The sequence below is a fragment of the Molossus molossus genome, unplaced genomic scaffold (genome assembly GCF_014108415.1).
Source record: "Molossus molossus isolate mMolMol1 unplaced genomic scaffold, mMolMol1.p scaffold_m16_p_12, whole genome shotgun sequence".
In the NCBI taxonomy this organism is placed as follows: domain Eukaryota; kingdom Metazoa; phylum Chordata; class Mammalia; order Chiroptera; family Molossidae; genus Molossus; species Molossus molossus.
The window spans coordinates 46400400-46414949 of record NW_023425347.1 but is presented as its reverse complement, the minus strand read 5'-3'; the positions used below and the strand labels follow the sequence as shown (position 1 = coordinate 46414949).

Genomic DNA, 14550 nt, shown 5'->3' with positions numbered 1-14550 from the left:
ACCAGGACATAAAAGAGAAAAACAAAAATAGAGAATAAGGGTAGTACCCAAATTTCAGACATCATGATAAGCACACTGAAAAGTTGCATTGCATTTGGGGGAAAACCATCCACATAATCATTCTTTTAAATAGTATTCACAGAAAAGCCAGTTTGAAATGGCATCAAAACAAGAAGTCCCAGAGCAGAGAAACAGTGTGACCTGTGGAGCTGGTAAGCACCGGGGTGACAAGGAGACAGCACTGATGTTGGTGTCAAGGACCCTCTGTCATTCCTAATTCTATTAAACTGGGGAAAATCCCAAGTTCAAGTTCCATTTCTTCTTCTGAACTTGAATGTCTGTCTGACTTGCCTCTTGAGGTGGACAAAGAGCTAATATTTGTGAAAATGTTTGAAAAACCATATAATACTACAAAACATAGAGTATCAACCATACTTAGAACTTATGAATAGGTTAAGGATAGATAAAAACTTCCTATATGTTAGGTCCAGGTGTCTTTTTTTTCCTCTCCTGGTCTGGTATCTTCTGAGGGAAAAGTGATTTTTGTCATAGTTCTTTTCTGCCTTTCCTTTCAAGAGTTTCCACGATCAGCAACATCCACCATTTAGAATGAGAAAAACCTAGAGAAAACTAGTTGCAGTCTGGCCATGCTTCCTGAGATTACCATGGTTTAAGTTCTAAGTTGAGTTTAGGTGCAAAAATTGAGCCAACATCCTCCTCCAGTGTGAGAACAGCCCACCACATTTCTCCTCCCATCCCACCATCACTCAAGGTATTAATTGGCAATAGTGGCCGGCTGACTCTAGCACAAGGATGTGTGGGAGGTGTCCTCTCCAGTCGGGTCCTCTCCTATTCTGTTCTTCAAAGTGCTAGTCATCAACATCGAGGGGAAGTAGGAAGAGGGAAGGGTTATCAGTCTCTCCTTGTTTGGTTCATCTTTAAATCCTACAGACTTGTTAGCAGAAGGTTATGATAACCCAATGCAAATATAAATGCAATCTAGCACATATTGAGCACCTACTTCGTGCCAAGACCTAAACTCCATGTTTCTATACATTGACACCACACAGCCAATCCCATTTACAGATGGTAAAAATAAGTAAGAACTATCTTGGTAACAATCAAACAGATCCTAAGTGATTGACAGAAACTCACTGGAGACAAAATACTTATTTTCCCATTGTTTTCTGTCCAGCAATGGCAGGTACGCGACAGTAGTAGGTACGTGTGCCCTTCAGATAGCAGGACACGTGGATAAGCCTCTGAAAACAGACAGAACTAGGTTCAAATTCCTACTCAGTTTCTTGGTCATGTAATCTTGAACACGCAACTTTTACTATTTCTAGTATAAATAAGCAATTATTTTTATCAAAAACCCATACATAAGACAACTAAGCTCGAAAAGGAAGATGTTGCTCTTATTATTCCCTATACATTTTTCTAAGCAGTGGTTCTCAAGTGAGGGCTACTTTTGCTCCCCACCCCCACCCCCAAGGACATTTGGCAAAATCTGGAGACATTGTTGTCATGCCTGGGATGAGGGTGCTATGGCATCTGGGGGGTAAAGGCCAGGGTTCTATTAAATCATACTACAATGCACAGATAGCCATCTATAAAAAGGATGCTTTGACCCAAAATGTTAATAATACAGGTGTTGAGAAACCCTTCTCAAAGGGAATACAATATTCAAGTTAAGAGCAAATAAACTTGTTGAGTCCAATTCAACAGTAGAGTATTTTACTTATTTAGGAGAAATACAAGCAGAGCAATATGTAGACAGACCTTAAAAATGGTCATACACATTGATCCAGTTGCTTCACTTTTAGAAATTTACCCTCATGAAATCATAAGAAATGTACCCAAAGATTTGTGTAGGAGTAAATAGATTAGACCATTAAAAATAACAAATAGTCAATTGTAGGTAGGGTGATTATAGTAAAAGTGACTACAAATTTGTCTTCCAAATGGAATAACTGAGGGTGCTTCAATAATGTTTATAGGATAATAGTCATAAATAAAGACTTCCGTGGACAAACCACGATATGTTGTTCTCAGGTTGCAAGGAAATAAGGAAATAAAGTATGCTACATCTTTGTTATGAAATGGTATGCAGCCAGCAAAAATATTTTAAAGAATATTTAAATCTGCAGTAAGTCAATGATATAATATTAGTTGTAAAATGCTGAATATAAAATTTATGTATCAAATTTTATCATATATATCCTTATAGGCTTTGAAAAAAAGAATGGAAAGAAAGTTTTAACTTTGGTTCCCTGGTTGTTGAGATTATAGCTGATATTTATGTTTTTCTCTATATTCAAATTACTATAATAATTTTTAAAAATCATGAACATGGCCCTGGCCGGTTTGGCTCAGCAGTTGGAGCATCGGCCCACAGACCAGAGAGTCCCAGGTTTGGTTCCTGCTAAGGGCATGTACCTTGATTGCAGTTTGACCCCAGCCCCTGTTGGGGTTGTGTGGGTGGCAGACAGTCGATGTGTCTCTCACATCGATGTTTCTCTCTCTCTCTTCCTCCTTCTCTCCCTCCCGCTCTATCTGAGGATAAATGCAAAAATGTCCTAGGGTGAGGATAAAAAAACTTTAAAAAGAAAATAAAATCATGAATGTGTCCTGCTTCTTTAGGAAGAAATACAATTAAGACCCAGTTTATATGATCAGGAAAAGTTTATAATTATCTTAGATACAGTGATGGTATTGTAGTTATATAAAATATTCACAGTTAATACCATGATATCTGCAATCTTTTCTGCAATCTTTTCAAGGCATTCAGAACACAAGTATACTTATAAATAGTTCTCCAAAGGAACTGTGGCAAAATATAAATGACTGTTGAATCAAGGTGATGAGGATAGAATTGTTCATATGGTATTATTCTTTCAGCTTTTCTATATGTGTGAAAGCTGTTTATATTTAAAGAATGTAATTATATTCGAAGTAAGATAGTTACATTTCAAGTAATATAATTAGTTATCCCAGAGTTGACCATTGTCTTTCTAGGACCCGATGTATAATAGTTACATGGACTTGGAGAACCCATAGCAGCCTTCGGAGGGTCCAGACGCCCTCATCCTCCACATTGCTTCAGACCAGCGTGTTCCACTCCCAAAGAGTCCCTCAGTTCCTGTGATGTATTTCAATTGCCCTCCTGTCCACTCTCAGGTGCTACCACCTTCTGTGCTCATTCCATCTTATTTTTGGTTCTTATCTCCCCAAGAATAATGGGAATAGAGCATAGATCAATCCGTAACTACCTTCCTTACCGTGGCAGGGCTCGGACTCAGTGCTTACCTGATTTTAGAGTCCACGTAGTTAACAGCTTACCTCTGCCACCTCCCAGGTTAATTTTGCTCTAGGAAAATATAGAGAACTGGGGAACCCTACTTGGTCCCTTTAAGCTCAGTTTTAGGGGACCTTTTCTCAGGCTCATCTTGCCCCTTTCTCCTTGCAGCTGCATCTATGCCCACAGCCAACTTTCTTCTCCTAGTGGCAATGACCATCACGTACTCTGTGTCCCCAAGGCCCTTTTTTCTTTCTGTCCTTGAAAATATGCAAAAGAAAAATAGTTTTTTTGTTTCTTTGTTTCCTTTGCTTTAATGGGTTAATTTCTAATCACAGTGGAGAAACAGACCTGGGGAAACAGGAAAACGGAACAAGTGTAGGAAAATCATACCAATCTCTCACGATTAAGCTAAACTATATGAAATTGCCATTATTCACGTTTATGCTACAAAAACGCTTTCTTATGAAATTGTTTCTGAATCCTTTCTGAGACGGTAACTTAAAAAAAAAAAAAAAAACCTCTCTGCTTGTACATCAGGTATACCCATTCTTTGAATCCTGCCTTTAACATGCAATAAAGAAAGGACAATTGCTGTCTCTCTAAGGATGCTGTGGGACTGTCTGCTTGTGTCCCCAAAATTCACACGTGGAAACCCCAGCCCCCATGCGATGGTATTTGGAGATGGAGTCTCTGAGAAATAATTGGGTTAATAGAGTGGAGCCCTAGTAATGAGATTGTCTGTCTGTTTGTCTCCTGTGGATACAGCTAGGAGCAGCTGTCTACAAGGATCCAGGAAAGAGGCTGCTGAAAAATCTCGAACTTCCCAGTCTTCAGAAATGTAAGAAGGACATGTTTGTTCTTGAAGCCATCCAGTTTATGGGATTTTTGTTATAGAAGCCCAAACTGACCAAGACAAGGGCTTTCCAGAGTGAGGAACACATTCCTCCAGAGCTCTGCCTCACACAAGTGCACCTCCTCAAATATAAAAACGGTCACTAGGTCAGGAAGTTTTTTCACTGGGACTTCTCCGCGTCTACGTCCTCTTGATATTGTCCTTTATCTAGTAAGGACCGGATGTATCATACTTTCACACATGGATAGAAAGGCAAAACAAAATTTTAAATGACGTACATTGGGAGATTTAAGAACACAATACAAAAAGACAACTTAATAATTTTTTTTAAATAACCTTTTTATTTTCATTTTTTTAATTAACTTATCTTTGTTACAGATGTTTCTCCTTTCCCCCCCATTGACTCCCTCCTTCCCATCACCTCCGTGTCCCCAGTTTTGTTGTCTATGTCTATCGGTTATGCATACATGCATATAGGTTCTGTGGTTTATCCCTTCCCTCTCCCCCCTTATGAGGAAGGTCAGTCTGTACCCTACTTCTATGTCTCTGGGTCTATTTTGTTCATCAGTTTGTTTAGTTCATTGTATTCCAGAAATAAGTGAGATCATGTGATATTTGTCTTTCTCTGCTTGGCTTGTTTCACTTAGCATAATACTTTCCAGGTCCCTCCATGTCATCTCAAAGAATAAGAGATCTTTCTTTCTTGCAGCTGCATAGTACTCTGTTGTGTATATGTACCACGGCTTTTTTATCCACTTGTCTACTTGTGGGCACTTGGGCTGTTTCCAGATCTTAGCTGTTGTAAATGGTGCTTCTGTTAACACAACTTAATACTTTTAAGAAGAGTTTCTAAACCAAAGAATGAATTACTGGCCTTGGACAGCACTAATCCTAGAAGAAAGAATATCTGGTTCTACATGAGAATTCACATTTCTCAATTTCTTTAGCACTATCGATTGGCAACATTTCCAAGAACAATTTAATTCTTTCATTTTAAATTAACTTCTCTTTTCAGCCAGACAGTGCTTCCTGAGAGCACTGAGGCAAAGAATTCATTTACTGTTTTTTTGTTTTTTTAATCAGTGTTTACAAGAACGTCTCAGTCAATGGATTACCCTTGCTATCCATTAGACACCATTCCAGGCTGTTCACTGACCTTTTGTGTCTTGTGTAATATTGCAGCACTTTTAGTCTTACATGAAATGTTTTTGTCATTTTCCACCTTTGCTCCTTCTATCATTTTTCAACTCCAGACGTCACTCTGTCATTTCTCAGAGTCTCTTTGAACTTGACATGCATTATGTGCCTTCTGTGCCCTTAATTACTTTGTGCACTTTGGGGTTGATCCATGTTGGTCTTTTCTAATCCTGCCATATGGATTGCTGTGCAGCAAGTCTCCTCCCCTCTAGAAACTTTTTAAATTATTTTCTTTCTTTCCACTAAATTTTTTTTCTAGCAGTCCTTTCCAGGAAATCTCAGGCTACCTGTAGCTGTGGCAACTAAGATCTAGTCACTAGAATCCTAATTACTTCTCTCTCAACATTAACTCTACATTCAAGTTTGATAAAGAAACCACAAACGTGTCAAGAGCAGCAACTAAATTTTCAGGAGAATATTTAAGAAGCAACAAAAGCAGAATAATTTATATAGATATGAGGAAGAGGAAATTAAGAAAGGTGTCTTGAAGAATTATAAGATGCAAAACACTAAGGTAAAAAACCATATAAACCAGCAGTTCTCAACCTGTGGGTCGTGACCCCTTTGGGGGTCAAATGACCCTTTCATAGGGGCCGCCTAAGACTATTGGAAAACACATATTTCTGATGGTCTTAGGAGCTGAGACACCGCTCCTCTATCCATCTCCAGGCGGGTCCGCCCACATGCAGATACGCCCACATACAACACGAGGAACTGTATTAAAGGGTTGCGGCATGAAGAAGGTTGAGAACCACTGAAAACAATCTCATAAAAAGTAAGAGTAAGGTAACTTGAGTGTCTAATGAGCCAGATATAAAAGAACAAGTTAGGGGGGCAAGAGTGGGGAGGATGGAGTCAATAGCGGGAAAAGAAGGGACATTGGTAATACTTTCAATAAAGATAAATTAAATCTAAAAAAAAAAAAGAACACGCTATTAAGAATGCCATCACTTGTCAATCACGGGCTGCCCTCTTGTCTTTTGTGAACATCTGCAAGGGTCTCCCCATTGTCTCATTCTCTCCAGTACTACCTCCCTCCAACCCATTCTCCAGTGCTACCACAGTTAACTGAAAACGCCTACCTAATCATTTCTCAGCTAGAAAAACTTTTATTCCATTCCATCTAAAACAAAACCCAAATGCTTATAAGACCTCACATGTCTGGACTCTGTTTACTTTTCTGGCCTCATTTCCAGCCACTTCTCCTTCTTCCCCAAATCTGTATGCTCCAAATGAAACATTCTTTGGACCTTTCTCTGGACTTTTGTATTTGCTTTTCCCCCTGAGCAGAATGCACTTTCCCACCTCATCTCTTCCTGCTCTATCCAATGCTTATTCATCCTTCATGTAGATGCCTCTTCCCCTCTAGCTCCTTAACTACAGCTTAAATAACCCCCTTCAGTATGCTATCATGATTCACTGTATTTCTCCTGTCATAGCACATACTATAATATACTGTTATATTATCTTGTTTACATATCTGCACCCCCCTCTAATCAGCAAGCAATATGCTGGCAATGACAACATTTCTCTTTTCTTGCCCTGGTATTCCAGCACCAGCACACAATCAGTACCTGATGATGTTTGATAATAATTCATTGGATGGATGTTGTACAAACATTTTGGTAATGAGATTGTCTAGTAACTCAAGGCTTAATTTGAACCTCTAGATCCAGTCCTTGTTGAAAATCATTCTAGAATAAATATTGGCAACCCTTAGCATTCATGATAAATGAAGCCCATTAGCAGGTTACTTTTGGCATGTAGGACAACAGCTGTGTCATTCTCTTCCCTACAACCATAAGGGCTTGGAGTTGATACAAGCTACCCATACTGTCCAAAATGCGGCAGCTGGTATTCCCATAGCACCCATCCAGTTCCCTTTGCCTGTTCAGAGGTAGTCTTTCAGCTACTACCATCTCCCATGTGCCACTCCACTGAAGAGTTAGGGTTGCCTAGTAAACTATATCTCCCACCTCTGTTAGCATCTGAACACTTCTAAAGACTTCCAAACTCCGTCTAGTCTATGATGAATCTATCTACCTTTCTGTTTTTATAAAACTAGTAAAATAAGAAAAATTGAATTTATTTGAGATGACTTAGCAGCTTAAAAGACGATCATTATTTTAGTCTTAGAGTCTGGGAACTGTAGATTTTAGAGTTGGAGAAAAGTCACTTGCAACTATACTAATCCCCTCTAGAAGTTTCTGAAATCAAAGACTACTTAATTCAATATATTCTGCTTGATTTAAAGTTTTTTTCTCCCTTTCTCGTCAAAATTTCTCCTGAAAGTACAGGAAATGCTGTCAACTAAGAGGTAAATAAAAGAAAGTGAAGTGAATCAGATTTGAAAGGTTTACATATCCAGCTTTATCAAATTTTTAAGAGAAATATCAAATTTTCAAGAGAAAAATTCCTAAGAAAAATATACTGATGTCATAAGTAGAACAGTATTGTCTTATTTTGCAAGAAATGACAGTTCTTAAATACCAGGAAAAGGTAATAAAAATAAAGCCTTTAAGCATTTGAAAGGATAGATTTAAATCAAAAATACTATCCATTGGTTTATTAACAAAAATATTAAAATTAAAAGTGACATGGTCTACTGCCCAAAGGAAGGGTATCACAGAGAAAGTATTTCCATTCTCTTACTACTAAGAATAGTAAGTACCCTGCTATAAAAAAAAAAAAAAAAAAAAAAAAGTGAAATTTAATGTCAAGATTCAAGAGAAAAACTGGTGAATTTAAAAGGTGCTACCCAAAATATTGGTGGTAATTTATGGGTGAGTATAATTTAAAACCAATTGCTTTCTGAGTTACAGAATGTGGGATAATCAACCTGTCAGCATTAAAATGGGCCCTGAATTTTCAAAAAGGGCATCAATGGAAATGAACTATAGAAAAGCCATTTTAGACTGCCCTAAATCTAAAGCAACCCTAGGTCCCAATGAGTCTGTTCATTTGCTTCTTTTTATTTTTCACTATATATTTGCTGGCAGATGTTCTGTCTCACAACTGTCAATCTACATTTCCATGTTTCCTCTTTGTTCACCCAGTAATTGCTCTCCTGATTTCACTCCTACCACAAACTAAACTTTGGTGTGTTACCAGTGACCCTACATTGTCCAGTATCTCCTCCTCATTTCCAACAGACACCATACCAGCAACTAAGTCTAGAATGTTTTCCCAAACCAGCACTGGCAGAACCCAGAGACCTATCCTATGCCTCTGTCCAAACAGGACTCAGCCAATGAAAGTGGGTCAGAAGTCACACACCTGGACCCGGGATAGAAAGGTTGGCCGTTTGAACAGATAAGCAATGGGTATTAAATTTAAGAAGAGTAAGATGATTTCCTGTCCAGGAATTAGAATGTCTTCTAAGTTTGAATTCTAGTATTTACAAAGAGCTTATTACAGTTTTTACCAAGACATACTCCACAAAATAGTAACAGAGATCCGCCCAAACAGGCATGCATAATCAATAAATGTAGAAGCGGCTACACAATAGTTTTTCTCTTGGAGATTCAGCATATTAAAAGATAAAAGAAGTCCTGCTATTTAAAAAAAAGAGAGAGAGAAGCCCATTTAGCTTTGTTCAATCTGGTATTTGCCAAACCTTTTTGACCAATGAATATCTTAAAATTCCAGAGAACTAGTATCCCAAAAAATAGGCCTAAGGAAAAGCTGACATGCTCAGGCATTCATATTTGCTTCGTTTTGTCAATTCCTTAGGACTACTCACAAGTCCAGGCTTTGGTCATATGATGTCCTACAACAGTGCTTCTTAAATGTCTATGTGCATACAACTTACTGGGATTTGTAAAAATGTAGATTCTTATTGAGTAGGTCAGAGGTGGGACATGAGAGTCTTCATGTCTAACAAGGCTGCAGGGGATGCTGCTGCTGGTGGTCTTGATCACATTTTGGGGAGCAACGCTCTACAGGAACATTGCAGTAGGAAGATCATCACATCTCCAGTGTCTTTATTTTACCCTTCCTAATAATGAATCCTCCTAAAACATTAGGTTAAATGTACAGTATGTCATTTTGCTGATCAAAACCTTTTGGTGGTTCCCTATTCCCTTCAACATTAGTAACTCAACAATAGACGTTTATGGCACCTTTATTGTGTAGCAACTAGAGTAAGACAGCCCCTGACCTTATACAGCCGAGAACTAAGTGGGTAAGAAAGAATGTGCAGAATGCAAGGAGCCAAGACAAGAAGGGACTGTTAATTTCTTCAGCCCTGTTTCCTCATCTGTAAAATAGGGTTGAACCAGACCACTGGTATTTAATCCTCCATGTTCACTGCAGTTGCTGATGCAGAGTCTCAGCCCAGACCAATGAAATGCAGGCTCTCAGTACCACTGGAGCAAGACATGGGTAGTTCTTAAAGGCTCCACAGGTGGTTCTAACATGCAGCCAGGTTTGAGAACCAATGGACTAACCAGTGATTCCCAAAATGTAATCCACACTATCAATATCAGCATTACTTGGAAACTTGTTAGAATGTGAATTCTCAGGCTTCACCTCAGCCCTCCTGAATCAAACATGTAGGGGTCAGAGTCCAAAAATCCAGAGAGATGACTGACTTGAAAACAACTGGATTAGAAAATCAGTAAATTTCTCTTCAGCTCTAAAACGCTATCATTTTTTTTTAAAACCTCTCAGCTTATAAGGATTTTTATTAAGACTTTTAGACTATACGTATAAACTCTGGAATTAGACTTCCTGAATTTAAATCACAGCTCTTACATCTAATTGCTGTACACTCTTGATGAGTTTAGTTGTCTGTGTTTCAGGTCCTCATCTAGAAAGTGAGGATAAAAATAGTACCCATTCTCATAGAGTTGTTATGAAAATTAAATTATTTCATATATGCAACTCACTTAGCAGAGTAGTATTTTGTTGCTCAGTCATTACCCTCCTAGGGGGACCTTCCCTGACCACTCTATCCCAATTTAAACCTGCCCCTACCATTTCATGATTTTTTTTTTCCTTTGTAGTTTTTGCTTTCTAACATATTACATGTTTCACTTATTGCTTTATTATCTGTCTCCTCCCACTAACATGTAAGCTCTATAAAATCAAGAATTTTCTCAATTTTGCTCAGAGTTGTAACCTCAGTTGGTATCTAGTACAGGGACTGACATATTGGAAGAACTCAGAAAGTATTGGTGGGATAAAAGAGTGAATAAATGTTAACTATTATTAATATTATTATTACGATCCAAATGTTTCCTTTTGAAACCTAACAGTTTATACTTCCTGTGTAGTGTCTCAATTGTTCTTATGTCTTATTCCATGCTTTATTTAAATCCCATCCTGTACCAACCAATGCCCATCAATCTAACTTCAGCTCATTTCCAGCTGTGTTCAAGTTCTGCCTCTTTCTTTAATATTCCCTGATGACTCTAGCTCTTTAGCTCTCTGAATGTCTGCAGTGTTTACTGTCTATGCTACGCAACTTGACACTTGATTATCCTAATTTAATGTCACTGGAATGAGTAAGTTCTAAGACATTTACTGAAAAAGGCTACACCATTCAAGCAACAATCTTTTCATGAAAAATTAGACAAGAAGGGGGTCCCAAGGGAAACAATGGAAAAACTTACGGTTAATAAGCCATGTTGTCCTCAAACAACAGAAATAGTGCTCTACATTTTACAAGGCACTTGAATACATATCAGCCTGGTTTTGACTAGATAATTTCAAAGACTACATCTCCTTGCTCTCAGATTTTCAAGATATCTTCAAGTGAAGTATGGAGACAATATTTCTTGAGGTTTAAAAATTGAGAATAAGTCATGCAAGTTATAACAGAAGCATATAATGACCCAAGAAGTTGTTGAATCCAGAGATGGCAAAATAAATGGCTTTCTTGTCCCAAATCTTCCTGTCAGCTGGGTCTGGAAGAGGCTCACCATCATCCCCCATGCAGCCCTCTATGCAGACATTACCAACTGGTGAGAGCAGATAGGCAGGGGACACCTGTTTGCCATCCTATACTAGTCTAACCATCTTGGATCTAAAAGCAAAGGAAACTGATGCTAAGCTACTTAAAGTGACTTGTCCAGGCACATATGTACATGGTGGCAGACCAACACCAGACCCGCCTCTTGATTCCTTGTCCAGAACTCTCCCCACTACTCTTCCTAATTCATTTTTGAAATTTGGTATTTAAATTTCCATTTTAAAGTGATCATAATACAAGAAGCAAACCTTTGACAGTTTCGATATTAATGCTTATGAATATAATGTTGAAATAAAAAAAATGACAGCTTTGAGTTGAGCGATAGACAGAATTGGTTATTTTGTTATTTTTTAGTTGAGTTTATTTACCTAAGCCTGGAATGTGTCATGACTGTTAATAGACAAAACAGATTATTTTAATTCCACTGTCATAGAAAAAGAAAAGGGAAATAGTCTTCATTAATAAGAACTGGGCTCAAATCCAGTTCCAAAATAACCTGAATCAACTTTTTAAAGGTGACCTTTTTCTCATTAACGGCAAAGCGTTATTTTAAAAATAGTTTAATCACTACATTTAAATTTTAGGAAAACATATTTATTAGAAGAAATATTAAAAAAGAGATAAAGGAAAGAAATAAGCATCTATTTTGATATAAATAGTGACCATTTCCTGACCATAGAAATTATACAAACATTTATTTTATTATTTCTTTACTTTAAAAAAAATTCATTTTACAGTTACAGTGGACATACAATATTAGACTAGTTTCAGGTGTACAACATAGAGATTAGACATTGATATGCCTTATGAATGATCATCCCATTAAGTCTAGTACCCATCTGACATTACACTTAGTTATAATATTATTGACTATATTCCCTATGCTGTACTTTACATCCCCATGACTATTTTTATAACTGGCAATTTGTGTTATGCTAAGTGAAATAAGTCAGAGAAAGTAGTACCATGTGATTTCACTTATATCTGAAATCTAAAAAACAAAGCAAACTAACAAACAAAACAGAAACAAACTCATAGATACAGAGAACAAATTGATGGTCGCCAGAGAGGAGGTAGTTTGAAGGAATGGGTGAAAAAAGGACTAAGAATCACATTTTAGAATTATACTTTTCCAGAACCTCTTTCTAAAGCATAGTTTCCAAATATCAAAATCACCTTTGTAACTCAGTTGGAATGAAACTGACTTGTCAGATTTTACCTAGCCAATTGACAATTGTCTTGATTAACTCATTTTAGGCATACTATAATTGAAGCTGCCTTTGGTGGGCAAACCACCATCTAACTCAGTTAGAAATCACCTCTGGCACCTCTGCATTACCCAAGGAAACCAGGCTGACAACTGTACCTCTGATACTTCATAGCGTTAATCCAATTTAGCAGCTGTGTTACTTAGTCACAAGGAAACCAGCAGTTGGTACTATTTTACCCTGAGGTGAGCCTGACTCATATTTGAGGGTAACAAGAGGAAAGTAGCAAATACACAGAATCTCTTCTCTTCGGGATGCACCCTGCTATCATGCGGGGGTTGAGGGTAGAGGGTGACAGGGTGTGGCTAAAACAGCCAGAGGAAGTTCAGGGCTTGCACTGCCCCTATCCCACAAAAAAAGGGCAGTCAAGTCAAGGGTTCTCCCAGGGTGTGGATAACACATAAGAACAATCCCAATGAGCCTCAGAAAAATCTCTCCACAAACTGATGCTTATTATGAGACCCCTAAAAGGGCTGAAGTGATTCTCACCACTTTGTGGGTTGAGATGATGGGTGCTCCATGAATTGGGTCAAGACAATAATAAAACCAAAGTTCTGTTGAGACCCCATCCTGCTAGCCCAGGCATGGATCTTTTTTTTTTTTATTTTTTATTTTTTTATCCTCACCTGAGGACATTTTTTTGTTCAGGTAGAGTGGGAGGGAGAGAGAGGAACAGAGAGAGAGAGAGAAACATCGATGTGAAAGGAACACATCGAGTGGCTGCCACCCGCACGACCGACCAGGGCCGGGGACAAACTGCAACCGAGGTACTGCCCTTAGCGGGAACTGAACCCGGGTCTCTCAGGACCGCAGGCCGACGCTCTAACCGCTGAGCCAAACCGGCCAGGGCCAGGCATGGATCTTTTAGGCAAACAGGAAAGTACACCAGTACTTCCTAAAAAATGTGTGTGAAACACTAGAATACTCTGCTTTCTGGCCTAGTCATTCCCCAAATCCCGAGATCTCTTCTCCTGAATCACACTATTGAACCATTTGTTTCAATCACCCACTTACTCGCTTGGAGAAAGGGGCAAGTATCCCAACTCACTCAGCAGAAATATTTTTAGAATTATGTTTTAGCACCCAAGCCACCATTCACATTTATGGAAAATCATTTTAAATGTTACTATTTACATAATAAAGAAACCAAATTCCCTGAAAACTAACAGTATGTAGGCTAATCCAACATAGTAAATAGAGAATAAGTTTGAGAGTTGGAAAAGACTTAATTTAGAAATCATTTTTGTCCCTTCCTAGCTCTGTGACCATGAGTAAATTATTTGTTATTTTTGAGCCTATGTTTTCTGTTTAATAAAATAATCTTAATAAAATTTATCTCACAATGTAGTTCTGAGGATCACATAAAAAAACAAAGAAAAGGGCATAAAAATGTCTGACTCGTGGTAGAAAGTAAATAAATATTCATTTCCTTCCCCCTATTTCCCTTTTTCTAGTAAAGAAAATATCTATTAAAATGCTTTTGAATATTATATATGATTTAAAATTAATTAACATGCCAATGTCTTACCTATGCACCTGTTCTTTATATCGCTAATTTGAAACAATTACTATTTATGCGATTATACATAAAATGCAAATGAATTTTAACTCTGCAGTCACTTGGTTGAACAATTCACATGGATACCATAATCTGGATCTCTTTTTCCAGAAATATGCTGCAACCTATTTCTCTTCTAATCAATCCTACTATGATAGAAGAGAAAGAAAGAACTAATCCTCTTCAGTTAAACAATAGCAGTATTTTATGGCTCTTTTTTCCATGGAGTACTTTTCTTTTGTGTTAGATTCCATCCATCTCTCAAAATATTTTTTCTTATCTGTCTTCCAATTTCTTCTTTTCTGTCTTAATATTGCAAATATAGCAACACAGTGTTAGGAGCAAATATGTACACTCTTGCAAAAAAAAAAAAAAGTGGGGGCTAGGGTGTGAAGAAAG

General features: G+C 37.7%; 1 protein-coding gene across 1 annotated transcript in view; it reads right to left on the bottom strand.

The window, feature by feature from the left end:
* Window positions 1-14550, bottom strand: part of SLC44A5 (solute carrier family 44 member 5) — a 305936-nt gene that overhangs the window by 232975 nt on the left and 58411 nt on the right. The window lies entirely within an intron of this gene.